The sequence below is a fragment of the Typopeltis vanoorti genome, chromosome 13, assembly GCF_054136105.1.
Source record: "Typopeltis vanoorti isolate ZY-2024b chromosome 13, IOZ_Tvanoo_1.0, whole genome shotgun sequence".
Taxonomy (NCBI): Eukaryota; Metazoa; Arthropoda; class Arachnida; order Uropygi; family Thelyphonidae; genus Typopeltis; species Typopeltis vanoorti.
The window spans coordinates 6,647,340-6,664,921 of record NC_143561.1 but is presented as its reverse complement, the minus strand read 5'-3'; the positions used below and the strand labels follow the sequence as shown (position 1 = coordinate 6,664,921).

The window sequence follows — 17,582 nt, the reverse complement described above, 5'->3', positions numbered from 1 at the left end:
GGGTGCTATTATAGTGAATGAGTTCAAGGCAAGGTATGATAGATACTGTGAGAATGTCGAATAGTTGTGTGAACATGATGTTTAGGGCCTCTCTCAATGAATCTAAGGACTCCTTGGAGTTGCCCGTAGTAATAATAATAATAATAATAAAAAATAAAAAAAATTAACAAATATCAGACCACACAAATAACCCTATTTGATCAACCTATAAATATAAAGAGAGGAGATCCACAAAGGCGATGTGATCTCCCCAAATCTATTTACCAGCACTTTAGTGAAAAAATATACACAAACAGCAGTGAGATAGGCTTAGAAATGAATCTAGAAAAAACAAAATGGATTAAAAACATCTACAGAAGTGACAGTCACTTACATATTAATAACATTCCTATAGAACAAGTTGACTCTTAAAATTATTTAGGACAAACAATAAACATGAATAACGATTTATCTGAAGAACTAGTAAAAAGAAAGAAAGTCGCATGGCTATCATTCAACAGATTAAAAGAAACATTTATTGATTCAAATCTTGAGATCGCTGCGAAGGCAAAACTATTTAATAGTGACATTCTTCCATCACTTACATACAGATCAGAAACAAACAAGAAAAGAAGAAGAGACTCTCAGAATAACTCGGCATGCAATAGAATGTAGGATTTGTAACATGAGCAAAATGGAACATGTTAGAAATATGGAACTATGAGAGAGAGAGATCAACCGTAAAAGATGTAATTGCAGTATACGAAAGCAAAATGAGATGGGCAGATCACATAGCCAGACCCAGGGATAACAGATGGGCATATAGAATACTCAATTGGCAACCAAGAATAAAGAGAAAACCAGGAAGACCATTAGTGAAATCTATAGGTATAATTTTGAAATTTTGAAGATGAAGGTATGCATCTTTTTGAAGATGAGACTCATGAACCATCTGGCACATAACAGAGCAACTTGGCTCACTTTCATTTAATAGACTATGAGTTGCTTTAAATGCATATTTCTGTACATATTTCACTATTCACATATGAATAAACAATGATGTCTTTATTCTTTGTGTGAACTTTAATGAGATACAACCTTTGAGACCCTTTGATTTAATAATTTCACCCGAGAGATGTGTGTAAAAAGTGTTATATAATCATCAACATCATCAAATTCCTAATATGTACCCTCAAAAGGTGTACAGGATATTATGAGAGTATTACATGAATAACTTACATTATTACTAATTTCCTATCAACAATTTTCCTCCAAATCAATCTGTTACCTGTGAAGACTCCAACATTATCAGATCTTATATTTCTATCTTCTAAGGTCTTCCTCTGGGTCTTTTTCCTGCAAGCCTGGCAGAGAATACTTGTTTTGCTAATCTTTCCTCTCCCATTCTGTTTAAGTGACCATACCACCTGAGATTAGCTCTGCTAACACATTCCTGGATGCTAACAATGTCAAGTTCTTTTCTAATATCCTCATTTTTAATATGATATTGCCATTGATGCCATCTGTTCATGCCCCTAATCTTTCTCAGGACTCTCATATCTGTGGTCTCTAGTCTTTGGTCAAGTATTTTATTTCTAACCCAACTCTCAGATCCATAAGTTAAATTTGGTTTGAACACTGTCTTGTATACAGCTAATTTAGTTTCTCTCTTATTCCATATAAATTTATTCAGTTGACTTCCTATCATCATATCGACTTAGTTGATTCTGTTGTCTATTTCCATATTTAATTTACCGTCTTCACTAAAAATTGTGCCTAAGCGGATGAAATGTTTTACTTGTTCTACAGGTTCTCCATTTATGATGCAGTTGATATTTTCAATAACATCAATAACCTACTAATCAATAACCTTCAATAACATCAATAACCTGTCTCCACCTTTGCAAGGAGTGCCCTGGTGTTGTACTACCTTACCCCAGTCCTGAAGATACTTTCAGGCGCAAACTTTGTTTGCTCACACTTGGATAAAGGATTAAACTAAATTTATTATAATCAATAACCTATTTTCTTTGTCTTGTTATTGCTGATTTTCATACCAAACTTATTATAACAGTTATTCAATTTAGTCACAGAATCTTGCAGACTTGTAGCGGATTTATTTAGAAGTATAACATCATCCACAAAAAGCAAAGAGCTGACATTAATACCTCCAATTTTGATATCAGGTTTAAAACCGCTTTCCTTCATAATGTGATCCATATAGATAATGAATAACAGAACGAATAATGTACATCCTTGTCTGACACCTGACTTGGCACCTTGTCAAATGCCTTTTGTAAGTCTACAAAACATAAATGAAAATCTTTGTTATATTTCCACAATTTCTCAACTATTTGTCATAAAGTGAAAATCTGATCCTGATAGCCTCTATTTGGACTCTGTCCAAATAGAGGCTGTCAGGATCAGATTTTCAGGCTATCTGAATCCAGCTTTTTCTTCACCTAGCTTCCCTTCCAGAAGCTCAACCATTTCTCACGTGTACTTGCATAAATCTTACCAGGAACACTCATAAGGAAAATACCTCTGTACATCTCACATTCAGTTTTATTTCCTTTTTTGTATATGAGTACTATGAGAGCTCTACTCCAATCATGTGGAATTAGTCCCTCTGTCCAGGCCTTCTGAACTAAGCAGTACAGCCACTGCAAGACTTTTATACCACCATACTTAAGCATTTCTGGTCGAATATCATCTACTAATTCTGCCTTTCCACATTTCAAGCCTTTGATGTCTTTTTCTACTTCAATTATGGATATGTATTCCTGACTGTATCTCTGCTGATTGTATTTTTTATAACTGTGCTATCACTGCTTGTTTCATTTAGCAATTTTTCAAAGTAATTACTCCATACTTCAAGGATATCTTTTTCTCCAGTTTTCATGTCACCTTCATCATCTCTAATTCCTTTTACAGCACTCTTCAAAAATGCAACATTAGATCCAAACAATTTTTCAAATCAATGAAAAGGTATAAGATATTTTATTCAGGTTTTTTATTTTTTGAAAGCATCTCCACAGAACAACTGGAAGAATAATGGGCCCTTGCATCTTTTGACTGGAAGGCAAATTGAAGGAGGCCACCAGGTAGCAGTTCACTGGCAGGCTTGTGAAAGAAGGTTATGGTTTAAATAATTTTTGGTTCAGTGTTTTTATGTGTAAGAGTTGCTGTAGAACTTGTGCACTTACGTTGTTTGTAGTATGTGAGCTTGTTCATTTGAATTTGTTTATAAAATCTTTAAATGTAGAGCACTGACATGCATCGAATACAAGATGATAATGACTTGTCAATGAATGAGTTAAATTTTGATTTCAGTCATTTCATTAGATGCGAAGTGAATATAATCATTATAATTACGGCTATTTTGCCTGCTTCTGTTTAGGAGTGCCCCTGTTTAAATGCCATTGGCTATTTACTCACGGATTCTTAGGGCATTGTAGATGTAAATTTATCAAAAAGTATATGTAGCATAAGGAAGAGAAATTTACACATACCTTTTTCTGGGTGTTGTGGCTTTTCTTCTTTCTATGATGTCCAATAACTACTGAGTGTGTGTGGGGGGGGGGAGGCAATTTTGGAGAATAAAAATAGAAAAACTCGGTTTTTTTTTGAGTAATATATATATATAAACATATATATTATATTATTATATTATATAGGGTAGGAAAGGGTGAAAGGGTTGATTTTTTTATAGGGAGGGGGAAAGGGGGTTGACGGGGTGCGGTCCATTTCTACTATTCTGGTCGTCATCTGAACACATTGGGAAAGTGGATGCTATGTCAGGTCGGGTAGGTGCTACTGCTTTTGAAGTGTTTGTGTTGTCGCCTATTGGTCGGGGTTGTGACCTCAATTTAATGTTGTGAAGCTTCCAAACCTCGGAGATTATGTAGGGCCAGTGTACGTTGATAGAGTTTGCATCACATTTTATGGCTATTGTTTCCGATATTCTAAGCATTGTTTCATTGTCTTGTCTGTCTACTATGATGGCCTTGAACAGCTATTTCCGTTTTTCCTGTGCTTGGTATTCGATTTGTCTTTTTGATGTTGTGTTTTTTAGTGTTTAAATGTTCTGGAATAGGGATGTTACAATCATGGAAGTGTTCTTGTAGTCTTGCCCATAAAGATCTGATGGTGGAACCTGTGTAGGTGATATTACAGTCTTTTTGGCAGGGAAATTTATAGACTACATTGTGATGTTCAAATATTTCTGTGTGTGTGAGGTTTAGTGGGTTTTAGGAGATTTGCCAGTTTTTGGCTTGTGGTGAATACCAGTTGGTAGTCAGTATGTTTGAAGATGTATTTATAGGCTTTGTATGTGTTTTGGGTGTATGGTAGTTTGATAATTTTTTGTGTTCGGAAGTTCGTTTTGGTACTTGGGTTGTTGTGGCGGTTTTTTTTGCCGTCCTGTTTGCGTAGTTAATCAGTTGTGTAGGATAGTTGCCATTTATGAAGATCTGTGTAAGTTTTTTTATTTCAGCGTTTAGATTACTCTGATTGGTTGAAAACTTGTAAGCATTTATGAATTGTGATAAGATGACAGATTTTTTAACAGAATATGGATGATATGAGTGAAAATGGAGGTAGTTTCCGATATGTGAGGGATTGTCGTATACTTTCGTGGCTATTTGGTTGTCTGTTCTGGTTAGTGTCAAGTTTAAGAAATTGATGGATTTGTTCTGTTCGGTTTCTATGGTGAATTTTAGTCTGTTGCTGTAACCGTTTAGGAATGTTTTTAAGGTGGTGATGTGTGTGGGATTTCCAATGCACAGAATATCGTCCACGTATCTGCCATAAATGGTGATGCCGGGGGGGGAGGGTGGAGTAGGAGCGATTCTATACGTGCTAGGAATAATTTCGCTAGTTGTCCACTGATGTTTTGGCCCATGGGGGGATCCGAAGATTTGAATGTACATGTCGTTGTTGAACTTGAAGAAGTTTGCCGAAATTATTAGTTTTATTAAGTTAATAATGTCAATGGGCGTTAGTTTAGTACGAGAGTGTAGGGTGTGGTCTTCTGTGAGTAGTGTGTGTACGATGTCTAAAGTTTTGGGGATGTCCACGTTGGTGTATAAAGAGGCTGCATCCAATGAAGTGAGGATGTCTTCTTGGGACAGGGTTAGGTTTTTTATTTTTTTGAAACGGTCGTCCATGTTTTTTATCATGAAGTTAGACGTTGTAATTAATGGTTTGAGAAGTTTCGCTACGAATTTTGATAAAGGGACTGTGGTGGTGTTTTTGTAGGAGACTATTGGTCTCATCGGGTACCCATCTTTGTGGGTTTTTATTTGTCCGAACATACAAGGGGTGCGTGTGGTGCGGGGGGTTGTGTTTTTCATTGTGGTTTTGTCGATTTTATTTTCATTTTTTAGGATGTGTAGGGTACTGCTGATTTGTTTTATGAGGTCAGGGGTGGGGTCAATTTGTATTTTTTGGTCAGTGTATTGGTCGGTATATTGGTTGGTTAAGATAGCTGTTATTTTGTTGTGGTAATCGGTTTGGTTTGTGATGACTACTGTGTCCCCTTTGTCAGCTTTATTGATAATAATGTTCGGGTTCCTCTTTAGGGATAAAAGGGCTTTTTGTAAGTTGGGGGTGATGTTTGGTTTAATTATTATTTTACTGTTTATGATGTTGTTAATTTTGTGGAATACTGTTTCTTTGTTAGGGTCATATTCTAATTTCTCTTGGATTTCGGTAATGATGTCTCTGTTTTGTATGTATTTTGGGGATACACCAAAGTTTAATCCTTTGCTCATGATAGTGATTTCGTCAGGCGTGAGGTTGTGGTATGATAGATTGATGATGGAATTGTTTTTTGTAGGTTCTAAGGGAGAAATATCCGAATGGTTGGAAGCAGCGCGATTGTTCTATTGGGTGTTTGTTAGTACGTACCATTTCTTTGCATGTCGATCTTCTAATAATAGCGTGTAGTCGTTGATGTGAGATTGGGTATTATCCCAAAAGACTGCCCATTCGTTTATGGTCAGTAGCTTTTTCAATCTGTTTTTAGTTTTGTGAATGTACGAATATGCTTGTTGCTTCTTTTTAAATCAGTTGTTTATGGCTTGTTTTATGAGGGCACGGGATGCTCGGCAGCAAATTTTTTTGTTTCTGCGAATCGTGCTGTTGCCGCGTACTGTCGCGAATTTTGGTGTGATGTTGTGATCGAGGCATTTTTTGAGGAAAGTTATGTGTATTTTTTGAGCGGTGTATGTTAGGATGGTTTTTTGGTATGTACTTTTTGTGAAGTTTATGCACTCATCGAACATGTGACGTGTGACCATGAAATATGCTTGTGTTGGTATGTGCGTTAGGTGAATGCTATTTTTAAGAATGTTTTGTGATTGAGGGGGGGTTTTGGGGGATTGGTGGGCAGGTTATGAGTAGAGAGCCAATGATAGGGGTTGTATGGTTATAAGACACAAGTACATTATGTATATTATTTCTGGGAAAACTCCCATGTTCTCTTAACAAACAATTATAATTATGGCTATTTTGCCTGCTTCTGTTTAGGAGTGTCCCTGTTTTAATGTCATTGGCTATTTACTCACAGATTCTTAGGGCATTGTAGATGTAAATTTACCAAAAAGTCTATGTAGCATAATGAAGAGAAATTTACACATACCTTTTTCTGGGTGTTGTGGCTTTTCTTCTTTCTGTGTGTGTGTGGGGGGGGGGGGTAGGCAATTTGGGAGAATTAAAGTAGAAAAACCCGGTTTTTTTTGAGTAATACATATATATAAACATATATATTATATTATTATATTATATAGGGTAGGAAAGGGTGAAACAGATTGAAACTAAAAACAGATTGAAAAAGCTACTGACCATAAACGAATGGGCAGTCTTTTGGGATAATACCTAATCTCACATCAACGACTACATGCTATTATTAGAAGATCGACATGCAAAGAAATGGTACACACTAACAAACACCCAATACAACAATCGCGCTGCTTCCAACCCTTCAGATATTTCTGCCTTAGAACCTACAAAAAACAATTCCATCATCAATCTATCGCACCACAACCTCACGCCCGACGAAATCACCATCCTGAGCAAAGGATTAAACTTTGGTGTATCCCCAAAATACATACAAAACAGAGACATCATTACCGAAATCCAAGAGAAATTAGAATATGACTCTAACAAAGAAACAATATTCCACAAAATTAACATCCTAAACAGTAAAATAATAATTAAACCAAACATCACCTCCAACTTATAAAAAGCCCTTTTATCCCTAAAGAGGAACCCGAACATTATTATCAATAAAGCTGACAAAGGGGACACACTAGTCATCACAAACCAAACCGATTACCACAACAAAATAACAGCTATCTTAACCGACCAACACACCTACCAAAAAATACAAATTGACCCCCCCCCCCTCCGACCTCATAAAACAAATCAACAGTACCCTACACATCCTAAAAAATGAAAATAAAATAGACAAAACCAAAATGAAAAACACAACCCCCCCCGCACCCCTTGTATGTTCGGACAAATAAAAACTCATAAAGACGGGTACCCGATGAGACCAATAGTCTCCTACAAAAACACCACCACAGCCCCTTTATCAAAATTCGTAGCGAAACTTCTCAAACCATTAATTACAATGTCTAACTTCATGATAAAAAACACGGACGACCTTTTCAAAAAAATAAAAAACCTAACCCTGTCCCAAGAAGACATCCTCACTTCATTGGATGCGGTCTCTTTATACACCAACGTGGATGTCCCCAGAACTTTAGACATCGTACACACACTACTCACAGAAGACCACACCCTACACTCTCGTACTAAACTAACGCCCATTGACATTATTAACTTAATAAAACTAATAATTTCGGCAAACTTCTTCAAGTTCAACAACGACATGTACATTCAAATCTTCGGACTCCCCATGGGCCAAAACATCAGTGGACAACTAGCGGAATTATTCTTAGCACTTATAGAATCACTCCTACTCCACCCTTCCCTTCCCCCCCGGCAGCACCTTTTATGGCAGATACGTGGACGATATTCTGTGCATTGGAAATCCCACACACATCACCACCTTAAAAACATCCCTAAACGGTTACAGCAACAGACTAAAATTCACCATAGAAACCGAACAGAACAAATCCACAAATTTCTTAAACTTGACACTAACCAGAACACACAACAAAATAGCCACGAAAGTATACGACAAACCCTCACATATCGGAAACTACCTCCATTTTCAATCATATCATCCATATTCTGTTAAAAAAATCTGTCATCTTATCACAATTCATAAATGCCTACAAGTTTTCAACCAATCAGAGTAATCTAAAGGCTGAAATAAAAAAACTTACATAGATCTTCATAAATCGCAACTATCCTACACAACTGATTAACTACGCAAACAGGACGGCAAAAAACCGCCAAAACAACCCAAGTACCAAAACGAACTTCCGAACACAAAAAAATTATCAAACTACCATACACCCAAATCACATACAAAGCCTATAAATACATCTTCAAACATACTGACTACAAACTGGTATTCACTACAAGCCAAAAACTGGCAAATCTCCTAAAACCCACCAAACCTCACACACAGAAATATTTGAACATCACAATGTAGTCTATAAATTTCCCTGCCCAAAAGACTGTAATATCACCTACACAGGTTCCACCATCAGATCTTTATGGGCAAGACTACAAGAACACTTCCATGATTGTAACATCCTTATTCCAGAACATTTAAACACTAAAAAACACAACATCAAAAAGAAAAATCGAATACCAAGCACAGAAAAAAAAGGAAATAGCTGTTCACACCCTTGAACAAAAACATACCCAGCAGATCGACAAGGCCATCATAGTAGACAGACAAGACAATGAAACAATGCTTAGAATATTGGAAAGAATAGCCATAAAACGTGACGCGAACTCTATCAACGTACACAGGCCCTAGATAATCTCCGAGGTTTGGAAGCTTCACAACATTAAATTGAAGTCACAACCCTGACCAATAGGCGACAATACAAACACTTCAAAAGCAGAAGCACCTACCCGACCTGACATAGCATCCACTTTCCCAATGTGTTCAGATGACGACCAGAATAGTCGAAACGGACCGCACCCTGTCAACCCCCTTTCCCCTTCCTATAAAAAATTAACCCTTTCACCCTTTCCTACCCTATATAATATAATAATATAATATATATGTTTATATATTACTCAAAAAAAATCCGGGTTTTTCTATTTTAATTCTCCCAAATTGCCTACCCCCCCCCCACACACACTCAGTAGTTATTGGACATTGCAGAAAGAAGAAAAGCCGCAACACCCAGAAAAAGGTATTTGTAAATTTCTCTTCCTTATGCTACATATACGTTTTGGTAAATTTACATCTACAATGCCCTAAGAATCCGTGAGTAAATAGCCAATGACATTTAAACAGGGGCACTCCTAAACAGAAGCAGGCAAAATAGCCGTAATTATAATAGTTTGTTAAGAGGAGTAACATGGGAGTTTTCCCAGAAATAATATACATAGTGAATATAATCATTAATTATATTGATAAATTATGGAATTTTAACAGATAGAAAGAGAGTGAGTGTGCAAAGTGTGACATGAACACGGAGCTGGTAAGCTGTAATGTATTGGTGACCGATGGGTGAAGTATCAAAATTGGAATGAGAAGAATAAGTGTTCATCTGATAGCAAAGAGAGATACAGCGAAAAAAGCAGCAAACGAGTAGTACAAGACTTTTGAAAAAGTGAATGAGTGATCTGCTGAAACAAACAATCAATTGTGGCACGAATAACAGAAGCGATACAAGTCTAGTGAAAGTTGGGAATACGAATGTAATACAAATGTTGTTAATGGCAGAGCAGAATGTAGTAAGACAGAGGAAGGTGTGAAAGATGGTGGAATGGCAGAAGAATGGTAAAGATGCTAGCATGAAAGATATGAATAGAAGTGAGGATTGGACAGTAAATGTTGAGGAATGAATTGAGGTGTGTGCAGGTGAGATAGGACATTCAGAGAAGAGATAGCTGAAGGTGTAAGAAGGAAGGTGCCAGTGACAGATGAGTCAAAGATGAATGATTGAATGAAATGGTGGAAAAGAGTCTAGCACTGCATGGAATTCTATGGTATAAGATGTGAGAATGGTGCAAGTGTCAAAAAATATGTCTGAGAGGGGCAATAATAAGAAGAGTGACTGAGGCTGTGAAGAGGAAATGCAGAAAAGTTGACCTGTGCTGGTTGGAACAAATGATTTGCAAAGAAGTGTGAATGAGGTAGAGTGTAATTTTGAAAGTGTTCCTAGAGACAGTGAAGCAAAAGCGCACATATAGTGCATTTGCTATGATTAGATGTGGCTTTTGCAGAATTTGATGAATTTTACTCCTCTGTCATTCTGTTTGCGAAGTCTGAATTTACCAATAATCTTCTCCCTTTCAAACAACTGCATTCCACTCTCCCATCAAGAGTGATAACGATGAGTGACTTTAACTATGGAAATATTGACTGGAAACAGTAAATATCATGTGTGAGTAAGGAGATCGAATTCCTTGGGATACTTAGGAATAATTATCTTATGCAGCATGTAGTTGAAGCAACACATGAGATTCAAGTGTTAATTTTAACAAAATTGTCATGGTGACATGGGGAGTAGATATCCAAGGTACAAGCTTCATGGAACAAGAGGGATATGTGGAATTACAGAACAGGTTCCCTGTTCTGTAATTCCACATATCTGTGATAAATTATGGAAACAGATCAGCAATATGTAGTCACTTGATCAACTGAAAGGGAGAGAAATGAGCAGTGTCTGGGACTTGGTCTGGAATCAATTATTTATGGCAATGTCAAATTTCAGGTTCCTCTAAATCTCTCTAGAATCTGGGAGGATCTTATTTTTCCATCTCCTGCAATATATCCTCACCAACTGTACACTCAACTTCCCATCCTAGCTTTCTAAATTTTAAATCCTTTCACTTTTTTATAGAAAGTTTTTTTACCTTGGGTATAATATATGTTAAAGATACCAAGCTATTTTAAATATAAACCTGGTTTTTTACTCCATTTCCCAAGTAAGCAAACAGACAAGTCAGTCAAATTTGCACCTGCAAGTGTTGCAAGTCAAAGCAACTCGTGGTAAAGGAAGAATAAGCTCTGATGACTATTCTTAATATTTACCCTTAATGCAAAGCACATCTCCTGGAGGAGATGTATGCTGCTATGTATTAAAGGCAAGGGGCCACTACCCAGACCGGTTTCGACCTTTATTGAGGTCTCGTCAGTGGGAGCCAGGCTAAGAAATACTAAGTTTTAAGTAATACAGAGCTTATAAATATTTTACCAAAACAAGTTACCATAAGGTTCTTTGACCTTATTAAATAAAAATCTCAGGATGAGAGATAGAAAGTTTTTTACCTTGGGTATAATATATGTTAAAGATACCAAGCTATTTTACAAGCTATTTTAAAGTTTTTATTTAAAATAGCTTGGTATCTTTAACATATATTATACCCAAGGTAAAAAACTTTCTACATCTATCTCTCATTTTTATTTAATAAGGTCAAAGCACCTTATGGTAACTTGTTTTGGTAAAATATTTATAAGCGCTGTATTACTTAAAACTTAGTATTTCTTAGCCTGGCTCCCACTGACAAGACCTCAATACAGGTCGAAACTGGTCGGGGTAGTTGCCCCTTGCCTTTAATACATAGCATCATACATCTCCTCCAGGAGATGTGCTTTGCATTAAGGGTAAATATTAAGAATAGTGATCAGAGCTTATTCTTCCTTTACCACGAGTTGCCTTGACTTGCACTACGTGCAGGGTCAGCTAGATTTGCAACATTTGCAGGCGCAAATTTGACTGACTTGTCTGTTTGCTTACTTGGGAAATGGAGTAAAAAACCAGGTTTATATTTAAAATTGCTTGGTATCTTTAACAAATCCTTTCACTTTGCTACATCGAACTGGTAACTCATTCACTCATATAGTGTATTCAAATCCCAGCGTAAAGCAAAACTACACTATTCCTCATAGTTCTGCCCAACTTTGCATTATACATTCTATTTAAGTAATATTAAGTTAAACAGAAATGGTCCTTAAAAACAAAGCTTGGGAAACACCACTAGTGATTATTCTTCTTTATGGGACATGACTCATCCAGACAACCTGATGAAACCCAACAGAATTAATTACACCTTGTCATGCAATCCACAGCAGCAGTAACCATCCCTTCTGACCCTTCCTATTTCACAAAAAACATCATACCCTTTCATCTCTATTTCTGTTTGGATGTTATTTTCATCCAACCTCCTTTCACATATTCCAATTGTCAGGCAATAATGAATGCAAGAATTTCATCCTTCTTACTTCTGATACTCCTGGCATTCATAAACAATATAATTCATTTCTGTCTATAAACTGTTCTACCATGCCACCTCTCAACTGCGACTTCTCTACACCTGCCCTTGACTGTTCATATCTATTAACACCTCATTTATTCAGTCTCCTCTTCTACTCATCTTATGTAAATCCATCACACTGTTGCATATGTGCATGCATGCATGCGCACACAAAAAAAAAACTCCCTAAAAATTGTTCTGTTCATACAAATTTTGACTCAGTAATGACCTTTCCCTTATTGCTGACTTCATGCTATAGATTGTGTTTCTGCATTGTCTCTTCTACTGGTGCTTCAATAAGCAGTATTCAGCTGAGCTGGCATTCATAATCTCTCCATTTTCATCTCTTGGTCGATGCAAGTGGTAGATTGGAAATATTCATTCATTTTCAAACTTGAAACCTACTGAACCAGCTGTTCTTTCTGCATCCCCCCCCTCCCCATTCTTTGGAATATTCTTACTGTCCAGTTTTCCTGACAGATTAGCACTTTCAGTTGTTTAAAAAGAAAAATGTAAGATATTCCTTCTGTTTCCAAACATACTAAAAATTAAAAGTATCTAGAAGTTTTATAGAAACACGTGGTAGACATCAGAATACTTTAAAACATGAGAAGCAAGTCCTGAACACACTGATTCTAAAAATCTTAGGTAATCTTGGTGTTCTTTGATTCTGATCTTAGCAGAATGGCCAGTCTAACTAAAATGGCAAAGTTAACACTAACAGGGCACTTGATAAACACCGGGTGAAGATAGAGAAGGCAATTTATCTTTAGTAGATGGTCGGAAAGAAGATAACTTTCATGCTAGTTTGAGAGTATAGATTGTATTTGTGAAGAATCCTTGGTATTTGTTCAGGAGATGGCTCTTTATTAAGGTAGGGTATGAAAATCCTCTTAACATTAGATTGTAGTTTGGCTGAAGGATGATTTCTGGATGGTGGTTTCTTTATATCCATTAGATGACAATGTGATTCTTATTTTATTTAAATCTTCTAATAGAAGGGAGCCCACATCCACAGTACCGTATACTACTTTTTGATATCTGTCAGTCAGTCAGTCATCCTCTTATCCATGCTAAAATTTTATAATCCAAACCCATATTCTCCAATTTATGCAACAGTCTTCCATGCTGCATTCTGTCAAAAGCCTTAGCAAAATCCAAAGGTATCATGGTGTATCCATTTCCCTTGTCTAGATCAATGGTAGCATTATTACAGAATGTGAGCAAGTTGCTAAAACACGATCTTCCCTTAGTAAACTCATGTTGTTCATTGCAAAATAGATTTTCTGTTAACCCATTTCTAAGGTGAGCCATAATCAACATTTCCAAAATCTTCACCACCATTCCTGAGGTACTGATTGGTTGAAAGTTGGATACATTGGTGTTTGCACCACTTATGGGGAATGAGATTATCATACATTCTTTCCACTCCTGTGGAATCTTCCATGTTCTGATACTCAAATTATACAGTTGGTTAAAGGATTAGCCATATCGTAGCTAGAGCTGGCAGTGAAGTTTTAAGACTGGAAGCCCTTCCTGACATCAACCCTTGCCATTTATCTGCGCTTGGGACCGGCACCTATTGAGGCTAGCTTGCCTGCTTCGGTGGCTGCATAAGACGAAATGATTAGCAAGATAGGAAAGATTCACGCCTAGCCCTCGAATACTCTAATAGCATCAGGGGAAAGGAGCAAGGAGAGGAGAAAGAAGCAAAGAAAGAAGGGGAGGGACCAGTCTACAGAATAATATAACAGATGTATATTACACAAAGTAAGGCATGGTCCAGCATCAGGTACCTCGGGTTTGCCATGTCCGTACTCACTAAAGTGAGCCCTTGTAAGAATTACAGAGGAATAAAGTTGATGTCCCACACAATGAAAATCCTAGAAAGGGTTCTTGATGGAAGATTGAGGAAGGAGGTGGAGATTGCAAAGGAACAATTTGGCTTCATGCCTAGTAGATCAACAACAGATGCTATCTTTGGGTTATGGCAGATGATGGAAAAGTTTCGAGAGAAACAACGTGAGCTACATCTGGCATTTATTGATCTGGAGAAAGCATATGATAGAGTGCCAAGGCAAGTAGTCTGGAGGTGTCTGAGGGAGAAGAAAGTACCGGAGATATATGTCAGGTTGGTGCAGGAAATGTACAGAAATGTGAAGAAAAGAGTTCGGACCAGTCTGGGACAGACAGAAAGTTTTCAAGTAACAGCTGGCTTGCATCAAGGGTCAGCATTAAGTCCGTTTCTGTTTAATATTGTGATGGAGGTGGTGACAGAAGATGCGCCTTGGAAAATGTTGTATGCAGATGACATCTTGATGTGTGCAGATTCAAGAGAAGAAGTGGGAACTAAACTGGAAAGATGGAGAAAAGTACTGGAAGAGCGGTATGAGACTGAGCAGAAGTAAGACAGAGTATATGTGTTACACAGTGGGTGGCAGCCAGGAGACAGATCTGGAGCTGGAAGGAAATGTCATCAGGAAGGTGAGGGACTTTAGATACTTAGGTTCAACAGTGGAAGAAGATGGAGAGGCTGAGAAGGAAGTGGGATGCAGGATACAAGCAGGTTGGAGAAACTCGAGGGAGATGGCTGGAGTGTTATGCAATAAGAGGGTGCCGATCAATCTGAAAGGCAAAATCTATAGGACAGTAGTGAGGCCAGCTATGACGTATGCTTTGGAAACTGTGGCTCTGAGGAAAAATAACATCAGCAGGATGGAAGTAGTAGAGATGAGAATGCTTAGGTGGATGAGCGGTGTGACCAGAAAGGATCATCTGAGAAATGACTATGTGAGGCGAACAGTGAAAGTTACGAACTTAGGAGCGAAGACACAGGAGGCAAGGTTGAGATGGTTTGGTCATGTGATGAGGAGGGAGGACGAATATGTGGGAAAAAGGGTCATGCAGATGGATGTGCAAGGAAGGAGGAAGCGTGGGCGGCCAAAGAAGAGATGGAGGGAGCTGGTAGAAGAGGACTTGAGCATGAAGAACTTGGATGTGGTGACAGCCCAAGACAGGAGGATGTGGAGGAGACTCATCATCAACAGTGACCCCACTTAAGTGGGAGAAGCTGCAGAAGAAGAAGTTAAAGGATTAGCCAGTTCAGCTGAACATTTAGCACCCATGCTGATATTCCATCAGTCCCTATTGCTGAACTGTTATTCAGTTTGTGCAACAGCTCTAATACACCTGAGTTTCATCATTCAGTGAACTCAATGTTGCATACACCAAGTTGATAGCTTTTAGCAAAATGGACACTCATTAGTTGAACAACCTCTTCTGCATCTGTCACCCTCACACCATCTGCATTCAGAAGATTTATTCTTTCATATTAATTCTTTCTTTTAATTGCAGCATATTGATAGAATTCTTGTGGGTTGTCTTTAGTTTGCAGAACTAGTTTCTTTTTATACTCAGACTTAGCTTTCTGTACAACAGTTGTGACTATTCTAGCCTGCTGCTTATAATTTTCACAACAGACATTATTCTTATGCACACAGTATTCCTTCCACATCATCAGTTTCTTATGAATTTCTTGCTTAATAAGATTATACATACATTTGATTCCTATCCTATTTATTTTTGAACTCTTGGGACACATTCTGATATTGCATCATTGAAGTATTTTTAAATGCTTCCCATGCACTGTCAATATTCTTCCCATCCAGCAACCGATACCATTCCACTGAACTCAGTTGTTCATAATTTCCTGCTTTGTAGTTCACAGCATGTAATCTTTTCTGAATGGAACATTCATAAACTTAGTCACTTTCCAAGTGAGTACTGCATGATCACTGTCACCATATGGAGGAAGAAGAGAATGGTTACGTCTTTAACTGAAACACTCTCTCTCACTATAATCAAATCTAACACTCTTTGACTTCTAGTTCCTTTTGTCTTGCAACAGCTCAATAAATTCAGTTTCATTCTTCTCATGAGATTTTACTGCTACCGATCCAAATATAATATGTTTGGATAATTATAGTCCCCCATTACGAACTATTTTCATACCCATTGTCTTTATTTGGTGATGCATTTCTTCATCACTAGCAACTGATCCACCAGGTCTGTAACAACACTGATGTTGTTAGATTCCACCTCACACCAGATGGCTTCAAACTCACTGCCAAATGAAAAACTGTTACTAGTATTACAATCATAGGCTTCAACATTATCAGCAGCACCCCCAACCCTCCTCTCCTATCCCATCTATCCTTCCTAAAAATACTGTATCATTTACACTTGATACCAGTTAGTATGTCTGATTCTGATATCTAGGTCTCACTAATGCCTACAATCTAAGGTCCCAACATATTGACCAAGGCAACAAACTCTACCGCTTTGTTTCTGATACTCCTAGAATTCATGTACAGACATAATAAGCTACATGCATGTTATATTATATACTCTTGTCTGTAGTCTGTGTGACATAGTTGCACAACTTGCAGATCTCTGTTCATCTCTAGTGCCTTATATATGCAGACATGTTTATGCACGTTTGATGGGTCCGAACCGGACAAACACAAGACTGAAATCGTTGTCTCTTTATAATCATTTCCATGATAATGACCATTCCCATTATTAACACAGTTACATAACATTGTCACTCTTACATACAGATTTTCACCCTTCCTCCTATCATAATTTAGTTTCCCTGACTCTCTGTATTAGGTCTCATACCAGTTATTAGAGTTTCAAGACTCTTGATATTAAATGCATTCAAGTGTAGGCCATCCCTCTTATACAAACCCAGTCTTCCCTCAAACTCACTCCACACCTCCAAAAACTTGCATCTATTTCTTCTATACCTATGCATTGAATCTTTAGCCATCATAGCTCATCTTCGTAATTCATTTTTATCATATCGAGGTAATATACTCATGATTTTCACTTTCTCACTCTTGCTTCTTCCAACAACTCTTTCATATCCTTTCCTTTCTTTTTCATATCCTTTCTCATACTGAACTTATCGCTAGTTAAGTCATTAGTGCATGCTTTTTTCTGTTTTCAATTGCATTTGCTATGTTTTTAATTTTTGCTGCAGGAAAATTTAAGTTATTACATGCTCATCAACAGCATGTTTTATGACAGAGTCACCATACCAAATAATATCCTTCTTTTTACAATCAACGTTATTAACCTGATTTTTGTTACTTACATCCAATCAACCACAATCCAGGAGT

The 17,582-nt window shown here is 37.3% G+C and overlaps 1 protein-coding gene across 3 annotated transcripts in view; it reads right to left on the bottom strand.

Moving 5' to 3' along the window:
- The window catches only part of LOC150099909 (uncharacterized), a 101,328-nt gene that overhangs the window by 64,112 nt on the left and 19,634 nt on the right, over positions 1–17,582 (bottom strand). The gene's annotated exons all lie outside the window — the stretch shown is intronic.